At 40.5% G+C, this 18198-nt stretch overlaps 1 protein-coding gene across 1 annotated transcript in view; it reads left to right on the top strand.

Moving 5' to 3' along the window:
• The window catches only part of GASK1A (golgi associated kinase 1A), a 623122-nt gene that overhangs the window by 604327 nt on the left and 597 nt on the right, over positions 1 to 18198 (top strand). The gene's annotated exons all lie outside the window — the stretch shown is intronic.

Genomic DNA, 18198 nt, shown 5'->3' on the forward strand with positions numbered 1-18198 from the left:
TACCATTCTCCATTCTACAACAGATGTACATCAGCATGTACCTATGTACAACCCTCAGTCCTATAATCTGAGAGGCATATGTAATCACTGTATTACAGGCAGGAATTACCGTGCACATACTGTACCCTGCCTATGACATGGTGGATGTGTCAGCACACTGCCATACCCTGTGGCCTTGCTGCAGGGCCACATCCTAGTGACACACACACACCTAAAACAGAAATGGGATACAGCATGTGAGAACACATTCACTCAGCACTTCACTTGTGGGGGGGGGGGTGTAAAGCTGGCACTGAATGTGGTGCCAAGACTGTGGCCAATATCTGTTGTCTCAGGATAGGTATTAGCTTTGTGCAGTAACTCACAGCACTTGTGCTTAATGCTGTGGAGGTTGCTGATGTAACTATCAAGGCTGTTGTGACTGTTGTCAGTGTCTGCTGCATCTCTGCTGTCATAGATGCCTGTCAGGAGACTTCATGAGGGATACAAAGTTGTGTTTGAAGCTAATAAGGGAGTTCAACAGTCATGGGGCACCACTTTTCGCTGTAACAGTGTCCTCCTTCTGATGTACACTTCAATAATGGTGGGGGGCCATCACATTGTCTCCCAGTGTTTGGAAGACAGTGTTTGGGTTATGTTGGCTTGGCTAGTACCATGCATTCATGTACCTGTTTGTACAGTGCCTATGTGTATGATTCCACAGACATTCAGCTGCATCCCATTGCCATGAGTGCACTGAAGACATCCATCCCTGTTTTCCTGGCTGCAAAGTCAGCTATGGAGTGTTTTTGCTAGGTGGTTATCTTTGTGGGGGGTGTGGCTGACATGTTGAATTCCATGTTGATTACAGCCTGTGTGAATCTCACCATGCAGGGATTAACATCTGGTGATATGAAACTGTCCCATATTTAAGTGGTCAACACAGGTCAAGGTTGTTGCATCCTCTACTAGGGGTCAGTATGAGCTGGTCTAGGGCAATGGAAATGAAGAATCCCAGAAGTGTTGGGCCACTGTAATGCTGAATGGCTACATTCCCCAGGTGAGGGGTAGTTTAAGACTTGTACTATGTCATTATTGCACTGGACCATCAGAGATGTCAGAGTGTTGAGAAATGTGCATTGATAGTCTAGGGAAATAGATGTTGACCCATAGCAGGCTATGGTCTGGATAGCACCATCACCCCAAGGCAGTTGTACCGGAAGTATCTCCAATGCATTATGATGGGAAGCTAGTCTGGAGGTGCTCCTATCCATAATGAATATGGAGACAACACCACCTGTGGAGGTGTGGTGTTGTCCATGTTTGGGGGCTGACAGCTGTGGAATGCGTCACAGCCTGATACTGCAGGTCTGCTGTCTGCTGCTGTGAACCACCTCTCCATTACAGCAGATGTGTTCTCCACTCCAACAACTGCTATGAGTGACTGCATCCTGACAGTTATATGTCCACTGTTGAGCAGCATGACCCTGATATTGCATACATGTGCAGCTATTATGGTGGTAATAACATTAGGAACACTGCCTAATAAGGCACCATAGGGTTGGTATGACACATAGCCAGTACCTGGCAACCCAGCATTGACAGATGTAGGACATCTTGGCAAGTCATTGGGTTCTGGCAATCATGCCATCCCAAGCAGTGAGGTTCTGGATCCCATGAGAATGACACATAACACGTAAGCCAATGTTGCAGTCAGCCTTCTGTTGATAGTACCGCAGCATCATTCTGGGTGACAGCATTACACTGCCCAGGGCTACTGTCACACCTGCCTAAACCACATAATCAGAGAGTTCAAGCATGTCTCATGTCATGTAGTCCAGGGAGGTGTGTCCCAATTCATTCACATCCACATAGATATGGAGTGATACTCGTAGTTGTGGAGTGACATGACTGGCTGTGTCATGTGTTAGATGCTGGCATGTGATTGATATTTGGCTGTTACCTGCTCCATATTTAACCTATTGAGTGGGATGTGTGTGCCTCAGTATTGAGTAACCCATGATCACTGTATTGTGCAAGGTGGTTAGCTTTAGGGGTTAGGTTGGGGACACACTGTGTAGGTTAAATATGTGTCCCTTGGCATGTGCCATGTTGCAGTGTCTGAGCGGGTGTCCACCTTGCTGGTCTGTGTTGTTTGGGTAGATGACCACTGAGTGCCTCTGGGAAGGTGGGTGTGTGGCATTTCACTGTATGTCATGGCTGTCAAAGTGGGTGGCATGGTGAGATATGTGTTCCACATGGTGTGGTGCAGGTGTTGATCTTATCTTCTTGACTTGCTAGTCCATTCTTTGCTGGAGAGTGCATATATCCATATTGGGTGATATATGGGTAACCCTCACAGGTCTGAGTGTTTGGAGTTTAGAGGGAAGGGTTGTTTGTGTACATGAGGCAGTTGCAACAGTGCCCAAAAATAGACATGTGCAACAATGCCCAAGAATGGACATGTGCGTGCAAGCACAGATAACCCCCCTTCAAACTTGCCAGGAGTGGTGGACATAACTAGTAAGTATTGGGGTGATATCTGTGATGAACGAGTACTGCTGATGGCTCACAGGTGTGCCACACTTCATGATATAATAACCTGGTGAAGTTCCAAGCCATAATGCTAGTTGAAGTGCAAGACAGAAAGAACTAGCATGATGTACGGGTGGAACAGAAGGCAGACTGCCACCTGTAATACTTTACCACAGCTGTGCAGTTATCAGCAGCTTTGGCCATGGGAAAGTTCAGTAAGCTCTGTAGCATGTGTGGTAACTGCATAGCACTATAGTAGACATAACTAGAGAGGCAGGAGTTCTAATCTCAATACTGGCAGGTGTGTATGTATGTATATCATGCACTATCTGGCTCATACTGTTTTACCTGTATACTACACTTCCCTTCACTCCATTTTAATAGACCTGTTGATGTCATCCACCTTAGAAGTACATGTGGAAGAGGTGGATGTTTTTAAGCTCTCTGGTGCATTTGATAACTGTGTAGCACTATAGTAGGAATACCTAGATAGACAGGAGTTCTAATCCTAATGCTGGCAACTGTGTGTGTGTGTGTGTGTGTGTGTGTGTGTGTGTGTGTGTGTGTGTGTGTGTGTGTGTGAGGATCATATCCATGTGTGGCTTATAACATTTTGATGTGTATACCATACATGGCTGGTGACCACCTCCTGCTGCCATTACTTTATATAGTGCAGTGACAGCATCTGCCTTACAATGTAGTAGGTTAAACCATTGTACAGTCCTCTGTACAGATGTGTCTGAAATATCCATATGTTTCAAACCTATATGTGGTCAGAAGTGGTCTGTGTGCCTTAGCAATGCCCATGTATGTGATATTATAGCCAAATAGGCCACAGTGAGTGTACTGACACATATGGCAGCATGAGATATCATACCTGACTGAAACATCATGCTGATAGAATGTCTGCCACCCTCACAGGTGGCTTGCTTTGTAGGTGCAATACATGAGTACAGATGTTTGGTTTTACAAGTGAACTGTACCTGTTATGGGTCACATTATAGGCTGAAAAAGGTGTGGACTATCATATTGTGGTCCTACTTAGTATGTAACAGGAACACCTTGCATCTTAAGGAGGGTGTTTACACAATTTATATCCACTGTATACCAGTAATGTGTCATGCATGACCTTACCTTAGGACATTTGTCTAGCACAATTTGCTGGCCTCTGTCCAGATGTCTTGGCATTGACAAGTTGTGAGATATGCTACAGGAATGTTGAATTCACTTCAGATAGGCCCCAGTGCTGACCAATGTGATGCAATACAGTTAACTCCAGCACAAATGAACATGTACAACAAGCAATATAGCTATTACATAAAGCAATATAGCTATTACTGATGGTTGTGTGCATGGTAAATTGCATGCACTTCACATGCCTGGGGTATTGCCAGGCAACAACAGAACAATGTACTACCCACCAGCTTCAGGCTGCTGCCACATATGTAGACCAGAAGGGTCTAGGTAGTTGTGAGAGGGAGTTATTGTCAGCAGATGCACATGTGGCCTTGTTATAGGATGGATACAGCATGTCTACACATTTACAGTACTAACCGCAATAGTACACAATGTCCTGTCCTCGCCATAGATGTGCACCTCTGTGCATTAGAAAACCCCATCCACAACTGCAATCAGACCTGACACATGCATGTAGATACAATACAGATACATGTATGTCTGATACATTAGTGTACTACTTCCCACTGGGCCCTTACCTGCACGCTTCTCATCTAGTGTGTGTGTGCAACCCACCTCCACAATGCTTCCCTCAGCGTCATGGCTTGTGCATTCAGTGTGTGGCCCAAGTGTGGTGAGGAGTATCTCAATGGGTGTCAGTGGGGCCTGGATGGCTGGGCCTCCATCTTTGTCTAGCCGGTCCCTTGCTACATCATCAACCCATTGATGGGCATGGCATTTGAGGTCGGTGGCCCGATGTTGCGCATGCTTGTAAGTTCTGCTGTGCAGGCCGGCATCACTTAACCTGTGGACCACACTGTTCCACAGGGCAGTCCTCTCCTGCACATCTTCTGCTCTCTGTCCACATGACAGGGCATACTGTCCAATCACATATTGGGTGATGATGTCTGTTTCCCCAACAGGAAGACATAAACAGGAAAAGGTCACAGAACCTCATACAGTTGTCATAATACACATCAAAAGTGGATATTACTTGCAAATAATCCAGACTACACTGGACACCTCCAAGCTATCATGGCTATAGCAGCTTGCATAACATGCCTGTCCCTGAGCTATCTTATTCCCCCCAATGTTGGACATTTTATTGCATAATCCTCTAGCCTCTGTTCATTTCTGTGTAGAGGATCGACAGTGGTCATCTTCCATGTGTATGGTGTGTGTACGGTGGTAGGTCTGTGTTTGACTGTGGTGTGTGATGGAGCTCTGAGCATATGCCTGAGGTCATGTAGGAGACAGACACTGATGTTATTATGCCCCATGGAGATATGCTGTTGTTGCCATCAGTAGGCAATATGTACATGCTCACCATTGCTGTGGGGAGGAGTGTAGATGTGCATATCTCATTGTATGACTGGGGTGGACAGGGTGGCGATGTTCCCACCTAACCTGTGTGATGCAGGTTGCCTATATCCATGGCATGTGTGTATGAGATGTTCTTTACCCCCAGTACAGGGGAATTGTGATGTTTCATCTGAGACGTACAAAATATGTGGAGACGGTTGCAATTGTCCTTGGTGGTATGGATATGACAGATTCATAGTCATAGTCAGCCTTACAGGACATCACCTGTGAACGTATCTACTTGCTCAGATATAGGTGGACTTGCTTCAAAGTTATTGCCTGCACCTATGTGTTCCTGTACAGCCAATGTAGCAACTTATTATATGGTTTGTGTATTGCTGCTGTCCACCAAAGGGGATTACTCTACCTTGGTGGAGGCTGGATATACAGGTCAGGTACTGCTGTGTCCATATAGCTACAGTGGTTATAAAGTTTACACACCCCTGATACACTGCCTAGTGTGCAATTGGAACATGACACCACAATAACTCATTTCATAACAATTCCCACCTGTAATGTGACCTATAGCCTGTATAGTTCAATTGAAGACATAACAGTCTGGTCTGTGAAAACATATGGAAATAATACTCAGTACAATAAGCCAGTTAAATGAGTGTGCACACCATTTAACTTGTGTATGCACCTCTTGAGATGGTTACAGCATTCATCCATCTTGGTCTGAACTTTAACATCATGGCACATCTTCACTTGACAATAGTTGCTCACCTTCCCAGAAACACCTTTGATTGTATTGCAGTGGAATTGGACAGGTTGAGGGTCACATTCATGATGAGAAACATTATGAAATGATCTTCTGTGGTCTGAGTGACATACAGCACACAAACCTGGCATTCCAACAAGGGTGTGTGCACATGTGATATCCACTGTATATAGTTGTTGATATAGCTGGTAGTGGTAGGCACGGACAGAGGGTCATAACACATGTGGATTCATCTCTGAGTAATACCTGATAATCATGTCTACTCTTGTACCCACATCAGTGTCAGGGCAATGCAACCACCAGTAGCTGTACATATATGTATGTTGTATGCACTGACACTGATATAACACACATGTGCAACATGCACAACCTATTTACCTGACTGCTTGAAACCCATGTGATTAGGTTTGTGCATTCCAGCTGAACATATGCATACATACATGTACTCAGGGGATACCTGCTATACATTTCTATTGAATGTTATTATGGCACACTGTATTTACATTCTTGCTGCTCAATCATACTTAACCTGTTACAGCAGTACATCTGGACAATGGCACACATAAATGGGTGTCAAAAGGAACATCAGTATTGATACTGTATTAATATAGCTGCACCATACATTAGTATGCTGATTGCACAGTAGGGTTTGACATCACTGTGATAACCTGAAAGATGTCCAACAGTCATAAGTAAGTTATTATGTTACAATGCCATTGCTCACAGACCTGCCAATGGTTTGGCTGACACAACACAGGTATATGTGTATGTAACTACAGATATCAGTCACAAATGTGCTTATTTTCCAGCAGAACACTGTACAGGTGAATGTTATTAAGTCAATATATCACATGCAGTTCAACACACTTCTGCAACAGTACTCTACTATGCATATGCCCTCTATAGGTGTCTTAGCTTTACAAGGCAAACATGTGTCATACTCATAATCACAGGTAACATGGATATGGAAAACATCCCATTAACTGGCCTAGCAGTGGTACAATCACAACTGTTTGACAGACACCCCTGTGGTTGTCATATATGAGCTGTCCTTTCCCAGGTGAGTTAGGCTTCTGAGCTGTGATCCTACCTCACCTCTTAGAGCATCACATCTAGACAATGCCTAAAATGATGGGGGGATAAAAAGGGACAGACTTTAAATACACCTGTTACAAATATAGAAAGTTCATAGAATGATGCATTTAGTATTCCAGTGAATATTATTAAGGATGTGGAGCCTTAAACTCAAGTGTTTTCATTACCTGATAACATAAATCCTCAGATATTTGCCAATAAAGTACAGATCTCAAGAGGAACAGACAACAATGCATGATGGTAAAATGTGGACATTCTGTGAGGATCTGTACAGTTGAGAGATATGTCTGTTATATCTCCCACTGCAGAAAGGGCCAGATGCTATGGCCATAGCAGCTGTTTATCAGGACATTAGTACAGCATGTCTTGTTGGGACATATATTCCTCCAAATCATATTTCCCATTATTACAGACCAAGTACTAGATTCAATTACTTGCTTACAGTTCCACTTATCTTTTTTCCTTCTTCTCTTTTCCACTTTGTCTCATTTGTTATCTCTCTCTCTCTCGCTCTCCCTGTGCACTACAGGGATAGAGCTGGTTTGAATAGGTGGCAGCATGGCTTTTGTAGATGATGCTCATAACCAGGTGATGGCCTGTGCACCTATTGGGTTTCCCCACTTGCTAATTGCATGCAGAGCAGCTGTGTAGTTCTTCCAATAGCCAGTGTTGTGGCAACACACACCTATAAATGAGTACTCCATGTGGGTGTTGGCCCTTTCCCTTACTTGTGAGGAAGACATCCTGGAGTTGTGTGGGCCACTACCTCTTACAACAAGACTTGTGGAGACAAGCAGTTGCAGCTGGTGACTTCAAATCAAAGGGGGGCTGCAGGAGACAGCTGAATGGGTGGGGGTCAATGGGAATGGGTGTGGCCAACTAGAAAAGGGGATGAGCTATGCTCACAACCACAAAAACTAAATATACTGCCCTGGGTGCCATACCGTCATTATGAGAGTCCAATCAAGACAAAATTAAGTGTAGAAGAATAAAAATATTTCAGTGCATTGGCTGCATGACAGCTTAATATCTAGATGGAAACAAAAAAGGTTGTGAGGCATGAAAAAATAAATTACTTTTTTTAAAATACATTAATGGAATGCCAGTCAAAATCAAGTATAAGAAAAACAAGCAGCACTCAACTCAAACCACTTCTTGCACTGCAGTTCTAATTATAATTTATATTCAGCTTTATTAAAGTACCAAGTAACATGCTGAAAGTAGAAATATCTGATGCCCCCACTTGTAAAAATGTTCCTTATCCAAAAGAAGACCTGCTTCTTGACATCTATTTGTTTCATGGGGAAAACATGATCAAAGTAAAAAATGAAAAGCAAACAAGAAATAAGCTCAAGATACATTGCTTAAAAGGATTACTGTACAGGTTATGGACCACACGATTGGCATTCTGTTTACGCGTAAAGCCTGCAGAGATGACTGGAAGTCTTCAAGTGTAATGAGACTCTTAAAATAATGTAATCCTGTTCTTTATTACAAATACTGGCATATGCATTTCAATACCCAAGGCTTATACATTATCTAGTTAAGTATTCTCTACATGGCAACAGAAAGGCTTTCAATGTTGGCAATTCTTTAACAGTATGCTTATTAAAGCTTACTTGCATCTTGCAATCTCAGCCAAGCTTACCTGATGGTCATTAAAGTATTGCTACTTAAACACAGAGCAACAGGCACTTTGAGTAATAAGCATAAATCAACAGTACAAAAAATATGACAGAAACCAGACCATTCTGTAAAAATCAAGGACAGATGAAAAGCCACTCTAGTACTTGTGTCTACCTTGGATGGGGGGATACTCTGCACATTTACACTGCATAACTACTCCTTGCCGTGCTTCGACACATCCAGAGTCACAACATGGGGGAGTGGGGTGCAACAAGTATGTCACAGTTTGAAATGTCTCTGGCTGACTTGTGATGGCCCTGACATATTTGTCATACCTCTCAACCTCACAGCAAGAAATCTGGACAAAGTCATACAAAGAAATGGGACAAAGGCCCAAAAATAAGGACAATTTTTAAAATATTGCTCTTATAAACTTAGAAAGATAATAGAGGTCTTGCATTAGTATGAATTTTCTGAATGGTATGAAATCTGAAACTCAAATGTCTATCATTATTTTCTAACTTCAGTCTTTAATGATTTGTCACTAATTTGCCAAAAAACACAATTTTATGAAAAATGGACCAAAAATGTGATGTAAAAATATAAAATAGCAACACAATACAGCTGGGAACCTGTCAAAGAAGGGACACTTTAATATTAGTACCACTAACTTGAGCGGCTGACAAAATAAAATAATCTACATGCATTTCTGAAATAAAAGTAATCTAATGGATTATTACAGTTATTTCTTAATTATAAACCCTCCATGTTTTCTTCCAAAATTGCTATTTTGTGGAGGGATCATTAGGAGAAGAGTAACATTTTGAGCAAAAATCAGGGACAGTTGAGAGGTTTGGCTATGCCTAATTCTATAAAGCAATTTATTTGCATGTACCTCTCAACCTGTTAATGCAATAAATCAGGACAAGGCCAAATATATTGGGGGAACATATAAACAGTACTAAAAATTGCTCTTGTATAAACTGAGACAGTTGATAGAACAGGTCTTACTTTAGCATGCATTTTTCTGAAGGTTATGAAGTCTGAAACTCAGTGTGTCATTAGTGACTCACTTCCTAAATGATTTGCCAGAAAACCACAAATTTTATGAGGAACAAACCAAAAATAAAAAGCAAAAAAATCTATTCATTCTTTGAAAATCTGGATAGTTGGGAGGTATGGTTCAGCTGGAACTGCCTAAGTTTGCCACCCTTCCCCCTCACAAAACCGTGGTCGAATGGAGCCTCCCCCTGCAGCCATTCCAATGATCCATTACTTGGCTGTTTCACTCCATTTACCATAAACACTAATGTGCATACTGATTTACTTCTATGATGATTTGAACTTCATTTGAAAGTTTTATTTTGCATTTTACAGCACAAACACTAAGACATCTGCTAAACAAACTTGGCATTAAAACTTCTCTACCATTGAAACTCACATTCATTGAAACAACATTGAAACCCACATTCAAAGAAAATACACCCATGGCAGATAAAGATTAATTCTGGGCAGTTTTCAAATCATAGGCCCCTTGCATATGAAACATACATGTGCTCTTTGATACACCTTCCTATTGCTTTGAACATTTTTCCAGTAAACAATGAAACAAAACTCCTGCACCAATGACAAAACTGCCCAATTCAGAACATTTCCATCATAAAAGTCTACTCAAACTTCTACAGTCCACTATTATCAGTAAATATGCACAATTCTACAGTCCACCATTATCAGTAAATATGCACAATCTCTGAAGTAGTAAAAAAGTCATCTAAATAATTCCACGTTAAATAAATCTGTAATGAAGAGGTTGCTGCTAATCACCTTTATATTTCATGGTTTCATCAAAAAATAAAGTGTCTGATGCCCCTGAGAAATAAGTTGCCTAAATTACATTAAAAATAAGCTAGTAATATTGCAATAGGAAATGGATGGCAAACTGATAACAGGCAAATAGTTAGTATCTTAACTTTCAGTACGGCAGCATTCACCCCTTATGGGAGTAGAACCAACAACCTTCTGCATCAAAAGCAAGTACACAACCTGTTGTGCTATTAGCAATGTGAGCTGACTTAGCATAATCAGCACTAAACTTCTCTTCCCCTGCAGCTCTCTGCTCCTTGTAAAATCTACTCAATACTCAACTGCATCTCAACTTCGCAGCACAAGAAATCTGGAAAAAGCCAAATTAATTGGGGTGGGTCAAAAGGGCAAAAACCAGGGACACATTAAACATTGCTTGTATAATCTTGGAAAGCTGCTAGAATGAAATGCTGTGTTACCACCATACATTTTACTGCCAAGGTCCCTGTGCAAAAGAGTCAGAACATACCACTATGCCAAATCACCTGCTTTGTGAAAGAAAAATGCTGTGTTACCACTGTACATTTTACTGCCAAGGTCCCTGTACAAAACTGTCAAGAGCAACATACCACTACGCCAAATCAGCTGCTTTGTGAAAGAGAGGAAGACTGAAACTTAAATGGCTATCATTTAATGAATTCAGTTCTCACCATAGCTGTCAACCTCTTAGCACAAAACACCTGGACAAACCCAGTAATGAGGGAATACAGCCCTCAAACATATTCACTGAATTCAGTTTTTGCTATAGCTGTCAACCTTAGCACAAAAATCCTGGACAAAGCCAATAACAGGGTATTACAGTCCCAAAAATAAGGACAAATTTCAAAGCCAATAACAGGGTATTACAGTCCCAAAAATAAGGACAAATTTCATATAGTCATCTTATAAACTTAAAAAAATGCTATAATAAAAGGTTGTGTTACTATATATTTATTGCTAGAATAAAAAATTATTTTACTATGTATTTCCTGAAGAATATGAAGTCTGAAATTCAAATGCCTGTCAATTTTACTTCTGACGGAACAAAAACAATTTTCAGCAGAGGCCCAGGGAGAAATACTATAGACACATGTCTTTGTAAAATGGCAGGACACCAGAGCAAATCCACACAAACACAGAGATAAGATGCAGACTTCACACAGAAGGCACCCCAGCCAAGAATCAAACCAGAAAATCTATAGCTGTGAGGCAACAATACTGCCACTGCACCATCAAATATGTAAGGAATTAAACATTCAGAAACCTAAAGTCTGAAATTCAAATGCCTGTCAATTTTATATAACATTTGTTAATCAGGACAGTCTGACTTGGAACAAATAAACAATTTTCAGCAGAGGCCCAGGAAGAAATAATGCAGACATGTCTTTGTAATATGGGAGGACACAAAAGCAAACCCACATAAACACAGGGAGAAGATACATACCCCCCACAAAGAAGGCACCCCAGCCAAGAATCAAACCTGAGAACCTGCAGCTGTGAGGCAACAATGCTACCACTACACCATCAAATATCAAGCATTGCAATATTTACAAACCACAGATATTATGACGAACAGATCAGATCAAATATGAGGCAAAAATCTGCAATTATTTTTACAAATGGTGGTGGGTAGGGAATTCAGGTCTTTAACACCTGCATACAAGGTACAGGGTTCAAGCCTGAGGTATTCCCTACCACACCACCATGAGTCTAACCACCAGTATATTGCACCTGGGGCATTTTCACACACACACCAATGAAATAAAATGAAACATCTGCACTGTAAACTGATTTTATACTTCACATCCATAACTGTACAACATACAGCTCTGCAAATGGTGGAACCTTTGATAGTTAGTCTCTCCATTAGGTTAAATAAGACATACAGACAGATACATGCAAACCTTATATATCTATCAAACACCAGCAACCAGCTTCTACAAACTGACCCAGCATTACAGAATGATATGAAAACAGCTGTCATTCGACTTTGGCTCAGTCAACTTTTAAGTTAAGCTATTCATGCCTAGTAGCTGGCACAGGTTCAAATACCATAGCAGAGATGGGGGGGGGGGGGTAGTTTCAAAATATCTAACGTATAACATCTACAACATGAGAAAAGACTGTCCCTTAAAAAAAACACTGAAATACCAGACTGAGGAAGCACGGCTAAGCTATCTGTACTTCCACCACCAGGAGGAAAGCATTAAGTAATTAAATCAGTAAACAGCGAATACTGACAATGAAAAAGCAGCTAGAAAGGGCTTCCAATACCTCTCCGGGACAGCAGACCACTATGCATTCCTCTAAACTACATATATTTTAGCCCTCATCTTCTCACAGCACAATGTCTTCCCGAAGTAGTTCATGCCATTCCTTACCAGCCTTGCAGGGATCCTTATAGTCAATAGGCTCAGCGACGTCCTTGAAGAACTCCTGCTCCAGGTCGTTTTTGATTTTGACCTTCCCTTGTGTTTGACTCAGTCACAAACGATGAATCATTCAGTCCACAACTGTTTGACTGATTCTCGCTCTTTTCCCAGCACATAAAGCCCGGGAATAGAGCGACAACCAATCAGCAGCATTTAGCCCAAGCACATCATGTATGTGCCTGTGGACGTCGCAGTCCAAACCCCTTCCAATTCTATGCAGTTTGGAACTGCATAGACTGCTGGGCATCACCCTGATGCCTTAATTACTTCACCAGGCTGCAACAAAAACAAAAAAAAAGTATTTTATTAAAACCTCCGCAACCCGAGGTGGTTAAAGTGAGCATTCGCGTACTTGCCGAGTCACAGACTCGGAGACACAAAGTAAAAAAAAAAAAAAAAAACATAAATACTGTCACTACTAGTCTGCTGCAGTCCGGCAGTCCGATGCCATGAGCCACCCCTGGGTCCAGGGGACCACACATGGTTCATAGACGAGTGCAAGCATCTCTTTTGCATTTATGTGCTTGTTTCTGTCACTGGTGTTCCAATTACCTTGTACTTGTAACCCTCCTGATACTGCTTTCCAAGCAAAGTCCAAAGCATCTGTTGTGACTGTCCGCTTTGGGACAGGGTGGGGTGGGGTGATGAAGGGGAGACCTAGATTAAGGTATATTTGCTGTCTCCACCAAGTGATTTCCCTTCTGACAAATCCCAGAACTGAGATTCAAAAGGATAATGGGTGTTATTATTGGGACCAAAAGAGACTTCAGAAACAATTGTATCTTTCTCATGTGGAGTCTTGCGATGTGTATCATGACAGTCATAGATGCATTGAGACCCAAAATCCTGAGGTATTCCTGTGCTTTGGCTAAAGTCTGAGTGGAAACCCTAAAAATAGATCTAGATATAGATCTATTTTTTTTCCTGTGGAAGAAAACATCTTCAAACTGAGGTATCTAGCAGTTACCCCCGGAATGAGTGATGGTGTCAAAAAAGACTTTTGAATGTTCTCTTAGAATTCCAGCTTGTGGAAGAGATCTCTCACCCATTAGAAAGACTCCTGACACTTTTAAAAAGACTATGCAAAGAAAAGCAAGTCATCTAAATACAGACAAATATATATCCTAGATATTCTGTAGCCTTCAATGAGCTGTACCTGGAGATAGACACTTTTTGAATACTTTTGGTGCTGTGGATAATCCAAAGGGTAAGGCAGAGAACTGATAATGCAATCCTGGCACCTAAAACTTTAAGAAATGCCTGAAATTTTGAAAATTAGGAATGTGATTACAAGCATTTTTTTAAATCTAGTGTTAAAAGAAAACTTGAATGACGAAGAAGAGGTAACAGGTTGTGAAGTGAAAGGATTTTGAACTTGGGTACTATCACAAATTGGATTTGGAAAGAAAAATATAGAACTAGTCTCCAGACATTTTCTTTTTTTATTTCTTTTGCACATATTTGAATAAAACCTTTCCCACACTGAGAAGGAATAATTAGCTGTGTTACTCCCTGGGGTATATGTTGAAGGACAGGGGAAAGGAGGAAATAAATGAGTCTGGTCTGATGGATGAGTAATTACTCCCTGAATGGGAGGAATTTCCTCTTGCCATCTATAACCTTGATGAATGATTTCACAATCAATTTATCTGAATCTATCCACTACCAAAGAGAGAGAGATGGAGATTTAGGCTTTCTGGAAGGGAAAAGGGTCTGCTGGGGGGGGGGTGGTTGGTCCCTTAAACAGTTATTCTAACTTGTTAGACTGTCCTTTGTTTGGGGGGTTCTTGCTTTCTTTTTGTAACCCATTTGCCATTTCTTCTAAAATGTCAGTTTACTTGTATTTTGCTGATACTGTTTATTTTGTTTCTTGCCAAAACTGGACAAGGGGGGTAGAGAATCCTTTGGAAATTTTGTAAAAATGGGGTTACAAATCTGAGAGATTCCCTGAATCAGTTTAGCCATATCATCACATTTTTGATATCCTCTGCAACAGAAGGTCCAAAAACATACTTTCTTTCCAAAGGAAAATTTAAAATCTCATTTAACCCCTTCTGGAAGGTTCTAAAAACATAGCCAAGCAAACCTCCTCAAAACATAACATAGGTCATAGCTCTGGAAGAAGTATCAATGGAGTCATATACACATACTCTTAAAACAATGAGTTGTGTAACATTTGAAATGAAAAAAAAACTGAATAATTTAAAGATTTTTCCTCACAAGAAGTAACTGCAGACAAAACATTCCTCGTACTTTCACAATTAGTCAGAACAAACTTTAAAATATGAGCCTGACAATTCAACATTCTGAAAATCAAAGTTGCAGAAGCATACACTTCTTTCCCTTAATTATCAGTTATTTAGCCATCCTTCTCAGAAAATGAAGGATTGATACTAACTAAATGTTGGCAGCAGGAGGATTAACTAAAGCTGTAGGTGTTGGATCAGATTTAAGATGAGTGTATAAAAACTTGAAAGGAACTTTATACAATCTATTTGCTTTTTAGGGGCACCAGGCTGACAAACAGGTAAATTACAGACAGTGACACACATATCATCCAATGCTGACATTACAAGAGGGATGGGGAAAGGTTCTGGAAATTCTGTTTGTAACAGCTTGTACAAAATGTATTATAGAGCAGGTCCCCTTACAGTCCCTCTAAATTCAGTGCAATGGCTAAAATAATCTATTAAAAAATGTTAAAGTGCAATTTTGTTTTTATAGCATTGTGAACAAATCTTTTTCCTTAACAAGGAGATGGAAGTAAATAACAGCCTAACCTGTCTTTGGCTCATATTCTAATTAGGAACTTAACCTCCCTCCCAATCAGCTAGCCTGACTATTAGCCAATCCGTAACTTTTATTCTAATACGGGACATGGCCTTCCCTTCAATCAGCTGTCCTATTAGCCAATCCATGACTCTTACTTCTAATTAGCAACTTGACCTCCCCTCCAACCAGTAGGCCCAACATTAAACCAATCGTGAATCATAGCCTTACCTCCAGTCATAAGAGCTGTTTTCCACCACATCCTGTTGTTTAGGGTTATTTAAACAGATAGAATTGTAAGTTTGTTTTTTTTTTTTTTTGTTTTTTTTTTTAGGAAGAAGCATTGTATCTGATTAAGGCTGATAGATGAAAGCACTCATTATTTTGAAATAAACCAGACAACTTAAAGCTCAAGGAAGGATTGCTTCATGTTTTCATTACTTGATTTTGTGAAGGTATATATTCTATTCTGCTTAACTTTCTGCTTGGAAAATACCTACAGGAATACAAAAGTAGAATATTCTAAACAAAGTGGCTTTTACTTTTGTTTTTATTTGTAAGAGCTCATAGTATTTTCTGGGGGCCAGAGAAAACTCATTGTTCTCCTACCAAAACACTGGGGCATTCAGGAAATAGATTCAGAGAAAGAGAAAGAGAAAACCTCACCAAGAGAATCAGATACCATGTTATCCTCTGAATCTGAATCAGAAATTTGAGGCAAAAGTCCTGCTTTTGTCCCTTCATGTTCCTGTCCAGACTCAGAATCTTGAATATTTTCAAGAAAATAGGTATCCCTTTTTCTTTTACCAGAAGCCATCTTATAGGAAGGATCAATATCCTGAATTAGACCCTCAGCCATGCCGAATAAACTACTCCTGTCCAGGGATATTTGAACAGAAGCAGATAAATGATTAGTTTTCCTTTTCTTTTTGACAGGAAAAATGGGGCCAATGGGGCTGTTAATGTTAGCAACAGCTTTCCCAGGGATGGGAACAACATTCTGACTAAAAAGTGAAGACTTCATTCTCCCCCAACAGCTGCAGAGGACATGGCTAACCCCAGTCCATTTTGGCTGTAGGTGCTACACCAGAGAGATACAAGATAAAATATGAGTGGTCTGAGGCACTAGCTTTGGCCACAACAGTTACTCACCTGCAGCTGAGGCAAACTGTTAGCCTATGGTGACAAAGGTTGTTGCTTAAGTTTTACTTTTTCTGGCTAGAAGAAGGACCAACTGAGGGACCAGTAGTTTGTCCAATGGTCAATCTGAAAATCGTGACTCTTTCTCTGTGAAAACAATTAGGACAAGCTAGTAACATTTTAAAGTTCTAAAAAGTCATTTTTTTCCAATGAAAACACAGTTAAAAGCCCTTTAAAACAGTTTGCCAGCCTCTAAAACTAAAATAACCACAATTTTTTCCAGATAAAATATATTGCAGCCATTGGCTTATTACATTTAAATCCACACTTGCCCCCCCAGTTCTTCCATTGAATAGCAAAACAAAAAAACAAATGTTCCTTCTACTGGTACACCAACCAGATGGCAACTTTGTTTTTTGTCACTGAGGAAGGCAGTTTTGCTGACTATTTTTGTGTTGCCACACTATTAAATTTGGTTTATATTGTTCAGTTGTTGGTGCTGGCCTCTCTTTTTTGAATTGACTTGTGTTTTTTTGCCAGTTGCACCAGCCGTACTTGTGAGTCTACGTGCTGGATATAAGATGCTGACATGCCCCTTTCCCCTACCCTGGCCATTCAAGTCCTTTTTTCTGTGCTGTGCCCCTGATCCTCCTTCCTCAAAATTTGTACATTTAAAAAATAATAATTTCTTCTTTTAAACTGTAACAAACTTCTTGCTACAAATGTAGCAAATAGTTGCTACAGTTTATATCCTGTCTGCACAGAGCACTACGGTGTTCATATTTTACTTAAAAAATTGTATTACTGCTTGCTACAAATATAGCAAACAGTTGCTACAATTTAGTCCACACACAGAGTGCTGCAGCACTCAGGTTTGACTGCAGAAGCAATACTGCCTATTAAAAGCTAGTACTGTGTAAAAGACTGATCATAGATTATGGATGGCTGATCGTGGCCACCCAACACTTTGCACTCGAGTCCACTGCTGTTTTCATCCCACCCTTACTACACTTCTGACAGGCCATTAAAACATAACCTACTAGAAGAAAAATAACTTTTCTAGCTATAAAAGTGTATTTAAACAATACATTTTTAAATGTGGAAGGTTCTTCTCAAAGGGAACATATCTGCCCAGCAACAGATTAGCACAAGCCAACTGTTAATCCTGCTGAGGAACACTCTGTTCGGCATCAGGAAACCTCTGAAGAGCTTGGTGGTCTAACCTGTATTTTTAGGCAGCTTGTACTGAGTTGCCTAACAGTTTGAATGTTTGGAAGGTGCCCTGAAGCTTTAGAAACTGGTTGGCTGTTATATCCTTGGCTACAGCTACTGAATAAGTGTGCTAAAATTCCTTCAGTGTAAGTGTTTATGAGCATCTGTTCTAGTATTCAGCTATGTACTTTATGCATACACTGTAATTTGGAATTTTTGATCAAAACTGTGAAAAAAACATGAAACCAAACACAATGGATATAGTATAAACAATAAACCATTTATAAATGCATATGTTTTGTAATTTGA

Source organism: Protopterus annectens, chromosome 3.part0 (genome assembly GCF_019279795.1).
Source record: "Protopterus annectens isolate FY-2018-M chromosome 3.part0, PAN1.0, whole genome shotgun sequence".
NCBI classification, from domain to species: domain Eukaryota; kingdom Metazoa; phylum Chordata; order Ceratodontiformes; family Protopteridae; genus Protopterus; species Protopterus annectens.